Raw genomic sequence first — 15,583 nt, 5'->3', positions numbered from 1 at the left:
TTGCATACCGACAAGAACCGGGATTGTAGGCAAACCGCGGCGCGGAGAAGACGACGAAAGGTAGGAGAAGAATAGCCTTTCTGAAGGCTATTCTGACGTGGTACCTAGGAAAAATTGTGTGAGTGACAGGATCTGTTTAAAGTGAATGAGGCTGAGCTGCAATACCACACACAACCTGTGGACACCTGTGGCGTTGTTCTTAGGAGAGAACATCAGCCTGCCATTACATTACAGGTATATAGCTTCCCTGATATACTGGTCAGTGAGACTACATGGTGCTGTCTCTCAGCCTATACACAGTGCTTTGTTTCGTCATCACACATGACTGCTGACCACTGACATCACCTCTTCGGCCAGCCTCATGAGCTCAGACAATGTGAACACAGCCTAAAATATGCCCCGCGCTCCTCTCAGACTATTGCGGCAGGGACGGCCCCCTCCAGTTATGCCTTTATACTGTATGCGGAGGGCGTGTCCCAGTGTAGCCACACCCTCCTGCTGTCATCAAGGACGCCTCCACTGATGGTCGCCTAGGAGACAGTCAAGTCTCCGCCCCTAATCTTCGCTTGCCTATCCCGTCCCTCCGCATTCCACACCTGCAGTATCTCCCTCCTCCCCCCAGTGCCCGCCTCTTGCGTGTTCCTATTGGTTGGCTCTACGATCAGTCACAGAGCGCTGCTCATTCTCAGCTACCTATTGGTCAGAATTCACAGTCGCTCAATTCAAGTGCGCTGAGGAGACGCCGCTTTGAAGGAAGAGTGGGCAGGTGTTGGCGCAGAGGGGCGTGGCTGAGGGGCGGGGTAGAGGGGCTGGTGGGCGTGGTGTTTCGTTTTCTTCTTCCAGCTGGTCGTATTCAGTAGCTGCCCGATAGGAAAACAGCGGCAGAGGAGAGAAGGAGGAGGTGCGGAGAGGAGCACGGGCAGAGGTGAGTGACAACACTGGCGATAGCAACAGGAGCGGGGCTTCCCTATGCCCCCGGGGTCTGGGATCCCCTCTAGTAGCCTCATCTAGGACATGCAGCCTGTACGACCCCCTCCTGCATTTGCCTCTGCGCTATAGACCCCTCTCTCATCATCAGATCAGCCTGTACGCCCCCTCATCTGCAGGCAGGACACCTGACAGCATCCCTCCTGCAGTGGTCCCCTGATGCCAGGCCACATTGCCACTCATCAGGATGGTGCCCAGCTAATCTGTGCCATGATGTCGGGCTCCTCTTCTCCTTAGCCTTGCTGCATCAGTGCCCACTTTGCCATAACATGGATTAGCCTCATCATGCATGAGCTCATCTTTAATCAGTCTCCATATATCCCTGTTCACATTGCAGCTATGTATTGGCGTTTTCAGTGTCTATTTGCATTTTGCATTACAACCTGATGCTGTTACCCGGCTGCCCGCTCCTGGAGATCTGTCCTATTTTTGCAGCATGATATGTGTTTCTCCCTGTGTGGTGAGTAATGCTAGGATGGCATCTTTGCAGTAGCACCTATTGTTATTCATATATTGGGTGGGAAGCTCTGGATCCTCATCTTCAAACTATTTTTAACATGCTGAACCTCTGCAGTCTGCCGAATCCTTCTATTCCTCCTGATAAGATTGACTGTGTGTATGAGAATGTAGTTCCTAGATCCCATGGCATTTTCTGTTCCGTCCTTCTCACTTTTATTAATAATTTACAATTTTTTATGGTTTTATCCTTGACAAATATACTGATCCAACCCTCCATCCATCCATCTATCTCTGTATTATACCACACATACCAAGCATATTTTAAGTTTCTATTCTCTTTATAACTTTGATAGATGTGTATATATTGCTCACTTACTCCTATACTTTTTGGGGGTCCCCATACATTTCACATCCACCTACTCTTCATTCTGCAGTGGAGAAACCGATATACACTGCACTATGGTAAAACAACAAATAGTAAATAAGTTAGTAAATAAGTTACAATAATAGTCATTCTTACCTGGCTGTTGCTCTAAAGTAGCTTTTTGGATGCCACTTGTTGAATGGGAAGGTTACAGAGTTCCTAATAATTGATATATTGTGTTATGTTCACGTTGGTATGACATATCATCCTGGTGTAAGCATGGCTACTGCTCAGTTATGCATAGGATAGAAGAGAATTTTATAAAGATGGCAGCTAAGCACCTATTTCTGGGCTGATCTGATGGCAGGAAAGGCTTTAGGGTATGATCCTTGTGTGGCTGCTCAAGGTGCATTACCCTTGCACAGTCAAGGGGGGGTGCCACCACCTTCATTACCATCACTCTACTATTTCCAGTAGGTGTGCTCAGCCAATGGAGGCTCCCAATATTTTGAGCTTTTACTGTAAATTGTCTGGAAGAACCTTCAAGAACCTTCTCCTAGGAAATCTTGGGGACAACTCATATGTTCAGCTTTAAAACCTCAATGGGAGTCTATCAACAGAACCCATGCAGAAATATCACTTTTTTTTGTCTTTATGGAGCAACAAGGTCATTGTCATTGCTCTAAGACGTAAGTGGCATCCCTTGTTGCCCCAAATAGCTGGTTTATAGGTTGCTAAAAAAAAGTGAGGCTCCGATTCACAAGGGTGAGGGTGAGCCTAACCCATCTATCTGTGGGGCTGGGTTGACATTTTGGGATCTGTTGATAGAGTCCCTTATAAAGGAGTTGTAACCCGTCATTCCTGAAGTCCTGAGTAGAAAATCTGTTCTTGTTATACAACTGAATGCCGATCATTGCTAGGCAAATGTGCCATAACTTCATAAGTCTTCCGGAACTTCCAGGAGGCTTCCAGAAAAAGGGGGCATCAGCCAAACTCACATGATTGCCAAATCTGGGCACCCCAGAAACCTCCCAGAAAGCAGCTTTCCATGGATGTTTCCTGTGTGGCCCCAGTGATCAGAAGTGCAAGAGTCCTCTATTGGGCATGCAAGACCACCGCTACATTCACTTCTGTGGAAATGACACAACAATGTACTAAACTATCTTTATCAGTCCAATAAAAGTAAATGGAGCAATGGTCATACATGCATCACTCCTCCATTCACATGGGGCACGTGAGGACTCCTTTCTCATCATCGCTGGGGTTCCCGCAGTCAGGCCCCCAGTGATCAGACACTTATCTCCTATCTTGTAGATGAGGACACGTGTTATGTTGCAATGTAGGAATATATAAGTCATTGGTATAGGTAATGACTAGAGATGAGCGAGTACTGTTCGGCTCAGCCGATCTGAACAGCACGCTCGCATAGAAATGAATGGACGTAGCCGGCACGCGGGGGGTTAAGCGGCCGGCCGCCGTCAAAGCGGTAGTACCAGGTGCATCCATTCATTTCTATGGAGCGTGCTGTTCGGATCGGCTGATCCCCACAGTACTCGCTCATCTCTAAATGACCAGTCAGAATTCAGCTTTCATTTTCTAAAGTTGACTTAAAACATGAAAAATGGATCTGTTTGGTTGCCAGGCAACAAGACTTCTTTTTTTCTGAAGCAGTTTTGCTCTATGAGGTCACTTGTGTTAATAGGGGTTTAAAGTGTCATTTCTGCCAAAGATGAGCTTTTCTACAGCGAATAAAAAAAAAAAAGTCATTTTTCTTCAGTATGGCTGCCCAAATGGGTCATCACCTAGTACTCTGAGCACTCACGGAAATGGCAATAAAGGCAGTTACAGCACATACTGGAACTCTAAGGGGCAGATTTATGGAAGCCATCTTAGTGCCAATAGCAACCAATCACATTGCAGCTTTCATTTTGGAACAGCAGAATCCACAATGGAATTTGTCCCTTATTGGTTGCTATTGGCAACTAAGGCAATTTTTATTTTGAGAGTTTCATACCTGTATATCTCCCTATATGTTCCTGCACTATATATACTCCATACGGTACCATTCTGTCTGTCTATTTTATACATCTATCTATCTATGTCATATCTATATATTAAGTCATATTTATATCATATATATCAGTCAGCCCTCCAAAAGTAAAATGTGAAAAAGTGGGGTTGATGCACAATTCTGTGAGCTGTATCATTGCATTACAAAGTATCTATCTATCTATCTATCTATCTATCTATCTATCTATCTGTCTGTCTGTCTGTCTGTCTGTCTGTCTGTCTGTCTGTCTGTCTGTCTGTCTGTCTGTCTGTTATGGATTTATTAAAGGGTTTTTCTGGTAATAAAAAGTTGCCCCCTGTCTACTGGATAGGTGGTAACTGCTGAGTCGGTGGCAGTTTGCCTGCTGACGCTGGGTTCACACTAGCGCCCGGACTCCGTTCTGAGCTTTCATTCAAATGAATGGGTATAAAAGAGTCCTGCAGGTTTCCGTCTCCTGCTCTGTTTTGTGCAGGAAACTGAAACCTGCAGAACGGAGACCGGGCGCACATGTGAACTAGCCCTAAGACTTTCATGATCAGGAAAAAGGTGCGTAAGATCCCCGTTTACTTCTCTATTCCACTACCTTGTTCCATCTCATAGATGATAAATGGAGCTGTAACGTGCACATTCAACCAAAGCTCCATGCAAGCCTTCTGATTATTGGAGGTTACAGTGATCGGACTCTATATTAAGGATAACTTGTTGTTACTGGCATGTCCCTTTGCAGATTTGGCTTATTGTTGTGCATTACTATTGTCAACAGACCCAGTTCACATCTGCACATGGGTTTCCGTTCGTGGAGTCCGCTTGGGGCTCCTTTGAACGGAACCCTAATCTGCATTAAAAAGTGGTTACCTTAGGAAACTAGTGAACCCCATGGGCTGTGATGGGTCCATGTGGTTTCCGTTTGGTTTCTGCACGAAAAATGCAGACGGAAAAGTGCTGCTTGCAGAGCTTTTCTCTCCATATTTTTCATGCAGAGAGGTGAACGGAAAGGCCGGAACGCAGATGTGAACTAGGCATTAGGACTGTATACAAAGTCCAGTATTATGTATCTTGTGTAGATGTTGTGTTGCATAGTCCAAGCTGTCAGTTCTGTGCCGGTGGCAGGAAAGGGAGGGGGGAGCGCAGGCTGCAGGTAACGGCAATGGAATGTGAAAGGGAAATCTCAGTCGCTCAGAAGCAGCAATTACTCTCAACTGCCAAATTGCTATCCTTGTCAGTGGTAAGATGAGAAATTCCCCCTAGACTTTGGTAACCGCACTGTGACTGTGGAGGTTACCAGGTAAGGTCGGCTTCCTCTATAGTCATTATATTCATAGCAGTGATTTTCATCCTGAATCTGCAGTACAACTCCCAGCATGTCTGGATAGCCGGGCACTGTCAGGGCATAACAAGGGTAGTAGTTACTTAGCACCTTCAGGGCTCAACTTTCTAACATTTCTTCAAAACCATTCTAACCTTTTTTAATACTTAACAATTATGAGACAAAGCAGCTACTTTCTTGCTTCATCACGTATTATAAAAATATAATGAAAATCACTCAATGTTCTGATATCTCTGTGAAAATTGTCTTGGGTTTATTAACATTTTAGAGGGAATATACTTAAAATATACTAAAATATACTAAAAATAAACATGCCAATTTTATGGCGCAATTTTGGTGCACAGCTGTTTCCACCAAATATGTGCCACTTTCTCTATTTTCTGACCTGCTAGTCACTTTCTAGAAAAGTTCGCAGGGTGGAGATCAAGGATGCCATGGTCCAAAAAAATTACTATAACTTATGCCAGAAAACTAGCATGATTTATACCTAAAATACATTTCATTTTTGGCACATATGGCTTTGAAAGATGCGCCAAAATTCTATAGAGGTCGTAGCTTTGCAATAATTCAGGCACAACTTGCGTCATTGGGAGAATAAACTAAGACTGGTGTACAGATATATTTTTTTGTAGGTTAGCTAAGACCGGTGTTCATCTCAGTATTTCTAAAAGTACAGTAAACCATAGTATAACTACAATATGTGAATATACCCTTACAACAAAAGAGTGTAGTCTGAGGTGCGTTCACATGATGTAAAATTGAGCGTGATCTGGCACGTATATGGCGTGTCAGAGTTTGAGCGCTCAAAAAGATCACATTGATTTCAATGGGAGTTACGAGCGTATACGCCGCGTTATTTTGTGCCCGTAATTTTGTGGCCGTAAAATTACGGGCGCAAAATAACGCGGCGTATACGCTCGTAACTCCCATTGAAATCAATGGGATCTTTTTGACCGTTCAAACTCTGACACGCTGTATACGTGCCAGATCACGCTAAATTTTACATTGTGTGAACGCACCCTCAAGGGGTCACGCTGCCACCGCTGTCCGCCCTGGGGTTTCCGTCCTAAACCCCTGGAAAACTGGACAGGGGACGGTTTGCTGGTGGTCAGCTTTAAAACCCATTCACTTGAATGGGTTTTAAAGGTAACCACCGGTGTCTGTATGCGGCCTCTCTGCATGGAAACAGTTTTTTTTTTTTTGTTTTTTTTTTGCATGGACACAAAGTCCTCAATGTCCAAGCAAAAAAAAATGGTTTCCAGGCAGAGAGACCGCATACAGACACCGGCGGCCACCTTTAAAAACCCATTCAAATGAATGGGTTTTAAAGCTGACCACCGGCAAGCCGTCCCCTGTCCAGCTTCACCAGGGTTTAGGACAGAAACACCAGGGCGGATAGCGGAGGTAGTGTGAACGTCCCCTTACAAGTTTTCTAATTGAACACTGATTTCTTCATTGTATCAGATTCATTGTATTTGTTAATAGAGAAAAGACAATGGCCAGATTGACAAGTTTATCGACTCCTCTATGACAGCTTTTACAGGGCTTTGTCTGGGATTACAATATTGGTTTCTTATCCCTAGGATAACCTGTCCATACCAAATCTGTTGGATAATTCTCCGTCTCTCAGTACTCCTGTTAATCAGAGAAGTTCCTATATATTCCAAGAACTACCTATATATTTCCCATTCCTTTTGTAGCCATTCTTGGTTTTGGCTCAAAAATCTGCGTTTCGACAATGCGGGGCCTTAGCCTTAAGTAATATGAATTCACTCATGTCCTCCTTAGCTGCTAGATGTGATTTGTGGCTAGTATGATACATTTTATTTTTGCCTGCATTATTATTTCAATACATATGACTTATAGGAAAAACCACGATAATAAAGGACCAAAAATGCAGCTAAAATAAATCCATAATTGTGTTCAATATTATAGTTTTTTCCATGTGCTAGTAAAATACATTCAGCTACTGAGATGTTGTTGTCGCCGATGACACTCATTACCTGTTGCTCTAGGTTACAGTCAGATCTTGTTACAGCATCTCAATGCTACTTCATATGACAGCAAGAGACCTTTAGTCCTACTATAGTTTACAAGTAAACAGGCTAATATGACATGTTAGTTTAATTCCTTGCTGCTTACATTTTGCTTTTGGAACCGTTGCATTGAGTGAATAGAAAAGATAATATTTTGACTTCCCTTCCCTTTCGCCTGAGATATATATATATATATATATATATATATATATATATATATATATATATATACAGTGTATATATATATACAGTGTATATATATATACAGTGTATATATATATATACAGTGTATATATATATATATATATATATATTTATATATATATACACAGTATATATATGTGCACATATGATATTATGCCACTCAAGATGCCAGTTTAACGTCTTCATTGTTCTTGCACGTGACAGTCTCAAGGTGATTTTCCGCCTTCCTCCTGAGTTGTCTAGTACCAATTTCTTTTTTGGTTTTATCAATAGAAACTGTTGGTAAAATTAGTATTTTTCTAGCCCATATGTTCTTGCTCCTTCCATGCTTTTATCTCGTCATTGAAGCAAACATTATTGCATTGTGCATGGTTGATCATGTGATTAAAGGAACGCTGCTTATTCCATGAAATTCCTCTATGGTTTTACAAAAGTGTCCTACCCTGCGCTGATTCTATTCTCATAGTAGAGAGCAGCTTGTCTTGGCGTCTTTCACACCACATTTTTGTAAATCGGAGGCAAATGCGTGTCTTTTATTTTCTGATCGCATCACTTAGATATCCATGCAATTAAAAAAAAAAAACAGACAGGATCACAAAGTACAAGAAAAACGTGCGCTTTTGCCATCCATTTTTTTTTTATATAGAAGCCTGTGTCAGATAAATGTATCGGTTTTCTTTAATGTTTCTGTGTATATTCTGATGCATTCCATTGAAGCAAAAATGTAGTGTGAAAGCAGCCTTAGAAATTGGCTATATACTGTTTCTTTAATAAGGCGCTGTCATGTTAATGAACTTGGCAAAAATCAATAGCACAGACAGGCGATTATAGGAAACTAATATATCTTATGAGAGAAACCTGCTTCCTTCTGCTCTTATCAGGCTGTTTCCCTGCCCACATGCTGTTAAACTGATTTTCACTCTGAAAAATTCTGCTATACCAATCTTCAGATGAACTATAGAGTGAATGATTCCGATTTTTATAGGGAAAAGAGTGACCAGAGCAAGAGAGAAATAGTAATGGAGGGTTAGATAATGCTTGGGCTAAATAGACGCTTTATATCACAACCATAGTACTTTATTCATGTCTGTAACCATCAGTACTTTATTATCTATGCCCTGCATGGTCCTGGGGCTGTTTTTAAGTGACAAAAGATTCTCCTCTACTTACTATGAGACGTGTATGGCAGCTAGTATTCACTACAAGCTCAGGGAGAACTGCAAAATACAGATATGGGGGTAAACTGCTAAATAATGTAAAATCTAAGTAATGTATTAGCCAGAAATAGTGTTACACCTTATGTACCTACGTGACAGGTTATCCTAAAAAAGGTACCTAAAATGGTTAGTACTCATGACTATACAAGTAGGTATCACAACATGAGATCTTGTTACATGACTGGGCATAAAGCACATAGACACCTTTGCAGTTTAATAGATGCCTAGAAACTGACCGAGTATGTGTGATGGTGAAGGGGATGCTGGGAGGGATAACAGACACCTGTTAAAGGGGTATTCCCACGTCGCATACTCACCAGTCTTCACTGCTGTAAAATCTTCTTTCTTCCTGGTTTCTTTCGTCATTTGGTGGGCGGGGTTTCATATGCAACCTGTCGTTTAGCTCCACCCCAAATTAGCATGTAGCTCAGCCCACCACATAGCATGATCCTATGGGGCGGCTGAAGGGCCTGTGATGTCATCAAAGGTCCTCAAACAACACTATATGCACAATATTGGACTATGAAGTACGAGCAGTATGAACGGTTTATGTCTCAGTGACCACCTGAATTTGTACGAGCAGTATGAACGGTTTATGTCCCAGTGACCACCTGACTTGCTGTCTGCACATGCAGCTACATACATATAGTTGCAGTTCTATCTGCCATACAATGCATTGCCTTTCTGTACTGCACAGACTTGATAAAGTCCTACCTATTCTGACAACAGGACTTATTGTAGGAAAAGACTGCCCAAGAAATGGTATAGCTTTATCATGGAAAACGTGCAGGGTAAAACGTGACAGTTTAAAAATGTGTGCTATATATTGAGTAGGAGGTTTTGGAGAGATGCTGTGTAGCATAGGAGATAAGCTTTGATTGAAATGAATAGGCTCCACCAATTGTCACATTCCCATGAAAAATGATCTAAGGCTTTCTAACAGTTGGTAAACAATAAGTGGTGAAAGACACGTCTTCCTGTATGCGGTATATACAAACATACAGTCTGTTGTTCTAGTTAATGTCTCTGTATTCTAAGAAAAGATACATCACTGAGAGCTATTCCATCTACTTTCTTTATCTGGCCGATATATTCTGCCTTCACGAAGACATTCATTTGGTGTACATATGTTTTGGCAGAAATGCTATAGATTACGTCTGTATTTGCCATGAGTCATTTGGTTTATGGCTTTCTGGCTCTACTCTCAAAATCTGTCGACAGTATCTTAAAATGTTATTCAGTAATGAATGGATCTCGAGAAGCCGTCATTGAAGCATGTGTCCACATTATGGCCCTCCAATGTCTTCTGCTCAGTGGGATGACGGATTAGGAAAGCTAATTATAAGTGTACGGTACAGGCTGTACACTCAGGGACTTGTAGTGTGTACTGTAGTACCATACGGATGTGTGTTTAACACTGTGCTCTTTCTTTACTTTTTCTCTATATGGAAAGATTTTTGACATAGGTGCATGTACAGGAAAGTGAAGAGTCTACTTATGTAAACATTACATGGATGGTTTTACCCGATGGTAGTTCTGTGAAATGAATAGATGTCTGTTTTGTGTAAATGGGAAACAGAACTTGCACTGAAGTATATTTTTTCGTGGTAAAGTCAAAAATTATACATTTTATTTACACTTTTGTCATTTTTGTCATGATGGTAAATAGTTAAATGGGTTTTCCAAGTTATATAAATGTTAGAGCCTCCTTTTAGCCGACGCTTCCATCAATGACCTCCAGTCCTCAGTGCAAGGAGCTGTTTACATGGCTGCAGCATGTACGTGCACAGACTAGCGATTGGCTGCAGCGGTGATCTGTGTATATGGACACCTCTCCGCTGCAGCTATATAAGCAGATCCAGGCACTGCGGACTAAGGGCCAGCACTGAACGTGTTGGCCTGGGAATGTAAGTTTTGCTGATAAAGTTGGCCAAAAAGGGGGGTGAGTATTGGTTTATCATGTTTCGACTGTTGTCACGCACAGTTTTGCTGTAGTTTAATTGCACTAAGGCAAGAAGTAAAATCAAAAGGAATAAGACATATAAAGGTAGAACTTATACTTCTTATTGTTATTCACTTCTAAAAAGCGCCCTAAAAATACTTTGTGATAGCAAATGTGACCACTTCTTGTACTTGCGCTCAAACTTAGAAAATTTCTTTAAAGGGGTATTCCCACATCGCATACTCACCAGTCTTCACTGCTGTAAAATCTTATTTCTTCCTGGTTTCTTGCATCATTTGGTGGGCGGGGTTTCACATGCAACCTGCCGTTTAGCTCCGCCCCCAAATTAGCATGTAGCTCCGCCCATCCATATTGGACTATGAAGTACATGCAGCAGCAACTCCATTCTGTGTTACATACAGAGACTGCCTGTCTCTGCCATAATGAACACAATTGAATTAGCCTGATAACTGGGAGAACAGAAGAAATGAAAGCAGCTCCTCTCCTCTATCTGAGTGCAGGGAGCTAGGTCATGTGGTGCAGACACAGGAATAGCTAGATACACAGGCTCGCTCCCTGCACTTAGTCCCTCCTCCCTCCCCCCCTGAGAGCAGCAGATACATCACTTGACTCATGAGCAGATAAGTCAAGGGCTGTGTCAACAATGAATTGAATAAAGTAAGATAATGGACAAACAAAGCAGTTTTGCTGAAGCAGTGTATTTAGGAAAAGTCTTACATCCACATTAACAAGCAGTATAGATAGGATCCTTGTGATGAGACAACCCCTTTAAGGCTAAAGCCCCACATAGTGGAAAAACAGCTTTTTTTTGTTGCAGATTTTGCTGCATTTTTTGAGACTAATACAGTAATGGATTAGGCAGAAGGTAGAAGTATAACAATTTTCTATGTTTTTATTGTTCCTTTTGTAGCCATTCTTGGTTTTGGCTCAGCAAAATCTGCAACAAATAAGCGCTTTTCCGTAATGTAGGGCGTCAGCCTAATGGAGTTCTTTGGAACTATCAGATTGATGAAATATCCTGGTCTGATCACTCTGCATACCGGATAAAGGGGTTCTTCCCATGACCAGAGTCATATTTAAATTTGTAGACAAGGAAAAGTCAAACTTTTGTGCAAATATAAAGTTTTAAAGACTTTCTCTAACCATCTCAGTGGTGATAGTCTGTTGTCTTAATCTGTTGCCAATGGATACAACCATGAATGCAGGAACTTTCTATGTCCAGAAAATCAAACATGATTTTCTTATGGTGGCCGGGTTATCTTCTCATGCATGTAGAGTTTCTGCCTGATAACCTGTTCATAATATGGGAATAATGGTTGAATTTCTGTTGTGTTCCAGATGATAGAAAGTTCCTACATTCCTAGTTGTACTGTATCTATTGGTAACTGATGAAGACAATGACTGTCACCACTAAGATGTTTAGAGAAAATTTCTAAAGCCCTGTAAAATTTTTACTTATTTTTGCCAAAATGTTTAACTTTTAATTGTCTACAAATTTTAATTTGCTTATGTTCATGGCATACCCCTTTAAGAAAAAAATAGGTTTGATGCAGGGTTCTCAATCTCCTTCTCTACTTGTAACCTCATTAAGAGTTTGTTAGGAACCTGATGCACAAAATAACTCTGTAAGTCCCGGGCAACCAGGACCCCCAGGTTCTGAGGCAAAAACAGTCCTGGGTGTGCTACGCTCTCCTAACCGGAGTGGAACCAGGCCCCAGACTTCTTCACTAGAGCTCCTTATGGTAGAGCTGGACTTGGTAAAAGTCCGAAGCCCAGATCCGTAACTGCCTAGAGAGTGATGCACACCCAGCGAACACCAAGTAAGAGGACCCAGAGGAACCCAGACACTAACCTGAGCGTGAAGTCCAAGAGAGCAGGATGGGCTGGAGTGCAGATGAGCAGGAGGGTAATCCAGGGGAGTCACACAGATACCCAAGAAGCAGATACGTGGTCAAACAACGTGGTCAGCCGATAACTGGAGGTCACGTGGTAGCAGAAGGCAGAGGCAGGAGTGTGGTCAGGGAAGCCGGGTCATACACTGGAGGTAAATGGAGTAGCCAAAAACAGGATCCAAAAGGGAGGTCAGGTGGAAGCCAATGGTCATACACAGGAGGTCAAGAAGATACCAAATCAGGATCACGGAGGAGAGGTCTAAAAAGCAAGAAAGGTTAATACATCCAGGGAATCCAAGTTTCAGGGACAGGAGACAGGGAGCAAGGAAGGAAAGCAGGAGGGCTTGTCACTAGGGGAGCTGATACCGTTGGTAAATGAATAACCAGTGGCGGGCTGAAACCAGAATGAGGCCTAAATAGCCTCAGGCCCTCCATTGACCCCCCCCCCCCCCCTGACCCCGGAAGGGCTGGTCCCGGCGCTAGGGAGAAACCGTAACCTCCACACCCTCAAGCAGAGGCCACCAGCCTACCCCAGTGCTGGAACCCGCAGTGACTCTGTTGCTGGGCAGGGATCGGGTCGGACACCTCCACGTAGCACAGCGGAGGCCCTGGCCCGTCCTAACATCGTTGATGTCATGTTTTGCTGTCCATCCACCTTTTATGCACAAAACAGTTATAAAAATGTTGTACTTTTGAAAAATTACAACACAAAAATTTAGAAATGCGACATTAAGTAACTAATAACTTTTAGTGACATTGTTCTGGTATTCCTTACGCAAAGTAACAGTTGAGTAGTTTTCTGTAGGTATACATTGATACACACTCAGAGGACATACATACTGCCATTGTAATAAACTTGTGTGTCATTTGTAATAGTTCACGTGCTGTTTGTCATTTCCTGCTCTTACAATGTAGTTTATAAATTGGAGGATTTCCTGTGACCAGTCACATGTATTAAAACTAGGAGGATACATCCTTGCTATGTCTGTCTTTGCTAATAAAAAAAGGTTTGCTTCTTGTTTAAAGTGGTTTAGAAGGAATTGGATATATCTGGGAAAGAAACTAAGCACATCATTTTATTTTACATTCAGCTTCGATAATCTTTAATTTGTTTTATGCTTAAATAGTCTCTGCCGTTCCAGCAAAGTTTGAATAAATCAGTAATACAAGAAAATATCAGAAACTTTGTATATATATTTTATCAGAGAAAAACAACCTTTTTCCTGTTATCTGGTTATTTTCTTGCTTGCCCCCTGGATAAACTGATTTTTACTCTGAAATCTCTGCTGTTATGTCTCAAGATGGACTGTGGGTCACATGTATCAAATTACATACATGGCTATAGAAGTCTATGGGGAGAGGAGGGAAGGTGTAAATACAAGCTGAGGGAGACAGAATAAAAGACATACCGTATAGACTCGAGTATAAGCCGAGTTTTGTTTTTCAGCACAGTTTTTGTGCTGAAAAAGCCCCCCTCGGCTTATACTCGAGTCAAGCAAAAAAAAAAAAAAAATTATGGGGGGAGGGGGATCTATGATCAGCCGCAATAGTAATGTATAGAATCTCCCATAAAATAGTAAAAAAAAAAAAGAAGCTTTAAAAAAAATAATAAAACAATAAAATAAATAAAAGTTCTAAATCACTCCTTTCCCTAGAATACATATAAAAGCTGAAAATGTCTGTGAAACACAAACACATTAGGTATCCCTGTGTCTGACAGTGCCCGGTCTACTGAATATAGGGTATCTGCAGTGCTCCTGTTCCGTCAAGAAGAGGTTAATAGGAGCACTGCAGATACCCTATGTTCAGCCAGACTGAATTCCAAGTGGGGGGAAAAAAACCCAGTCCTCAATCTCAAGGAAGAGGCAGACAGACAACTAAAACACCCCCTCCCCTTCCCCAGCAACTACTGCACCCAAAAACTCCGACCATTTTAATTTTTGAAATTTTCCAGTAGCTGCTGCATTTCCCCCCTAGGCTTATACTCGAGTCAATAAGTTTTCTCAATTTTTTTGTCGTAAAATTAGGGGCCTCGGCTTATATTCGGGTCGGCTTATACTCGAGTATATATGGTAGGCATAGGCTGATGCAGGAAGTAAATAGGAAGTTTCTGTGATAGCCCAAACTAAAGGTGGAGCTTGAAGAGGGGAAAACTGTAAAACAATCCAGGACACAAGTCCTTTGAAGGTCAGATATAATGTTATGTCTCATGTACATGTATAGTAGCCTCAATGTGAGCAGATCTGAAAATGGAGGAATTTCTTATAGGAAATTTATCACTGATCAGACCCTGTGAGATTACAGAATCTTGCATATACAATGTTACAATAAAGCAGATAATCTGATTCTTACATTCCATATGTGTTTAAAACATTGATCTACAATTGAGTGTTAGACAGGATTTTCTTCACCATAGGCAAAGATCCATTGTGTCTCTTAACCTCCCATTAAAGAGCCTAATGGCCTTCCAAGGTTGTAATAAAACCCCAAAAAACGGTGCTTCGAAAATAACAAAACACCTGCGCATGGGTTTTGTCTGCTATTACAGCTCTGGTCCATAGAAGTCAATGGAGTTGATCTGAAATATCACACAACACATATGCACGGGTGAGACATTCTCCCTGGAAGAAAGCAGCCATATTTTCTAATCCTGGGAAATCCTTTTAAGTAACTCTCCACCTACCTCTTATCTTTTTACGTACATACATCTATAAGACTTTCGGGATGGGCTGTTATATATTACAGTTTGTTAGTATTTATTTATGCCATTTCCTTCCATTTTTCTTTTTAACATAAGCACTGAATTCAACTGCAAGACTGAATGTAGAAAAAAATTACTCAAAGGATACTTTTGGAAGCTTTCAGATAGAATTTAAGGAGAAAATTGGTTGCTTCTAAGATAACTGAGCGCTGAATATGTGAAAATGTGCTGGCAATGGTGTGACTTGTGTCAAATAGAATTGAAGTAATGTATAACTCTTAATGGCTCTAGAGATTACTGTATATGTCTAATGGTATCCAGCAGAAAGTGTTCTGAGGTCTCATTGATTTCGTGGTGACAGGCCTCCCACATTTATTGACCTC

General features: G+C 41.7%; 1 protein-coding gene across 2 annotated transcripts in view; it reads left to right on the top strand.

The window, feature by feature from the left end:
- Window positions 1–842: 842 nt before the first annotated feature.
- Window positions 843–15,583, top strand: part of CDKL5 (cyclin dependent kinase like 5) — a 257,239-nt gene continuing 242,498 nt past the window's right edge. For both annotated transcript variants that reach the window (XM_075263752.1, XM_075263751.1), the window contains exon 1: window positions 843–925. The gene's annotated coding sequence lies outside the window, so the exon portion shown is untranslated. The remainder of the gene's footprint in view (window positions 926–15,583) is intronic.

Source organism: Leptodactylus fuscus, chromosome 2, assembly GCF_031893055.1.
Source record: "Leptodactylus fuscus isolate aLepFus1 chromosome 2, aLepFus1.hap2, whole genome shotgun sequence".
In the NCBI taxonomy this organism is placed as follows: domain Eukaryota; kingdom Metazoa; phylum Chordata; class Amphibia; order Anura; family Leptodactylidae; genus Leptodactylus; species Leptodactylus fuscus.
The sequence above is the reverse complement of the archived record's forward strand: the minus strand, read 5'-3'. Positions and strand labels throughout refer to the sequence as shown.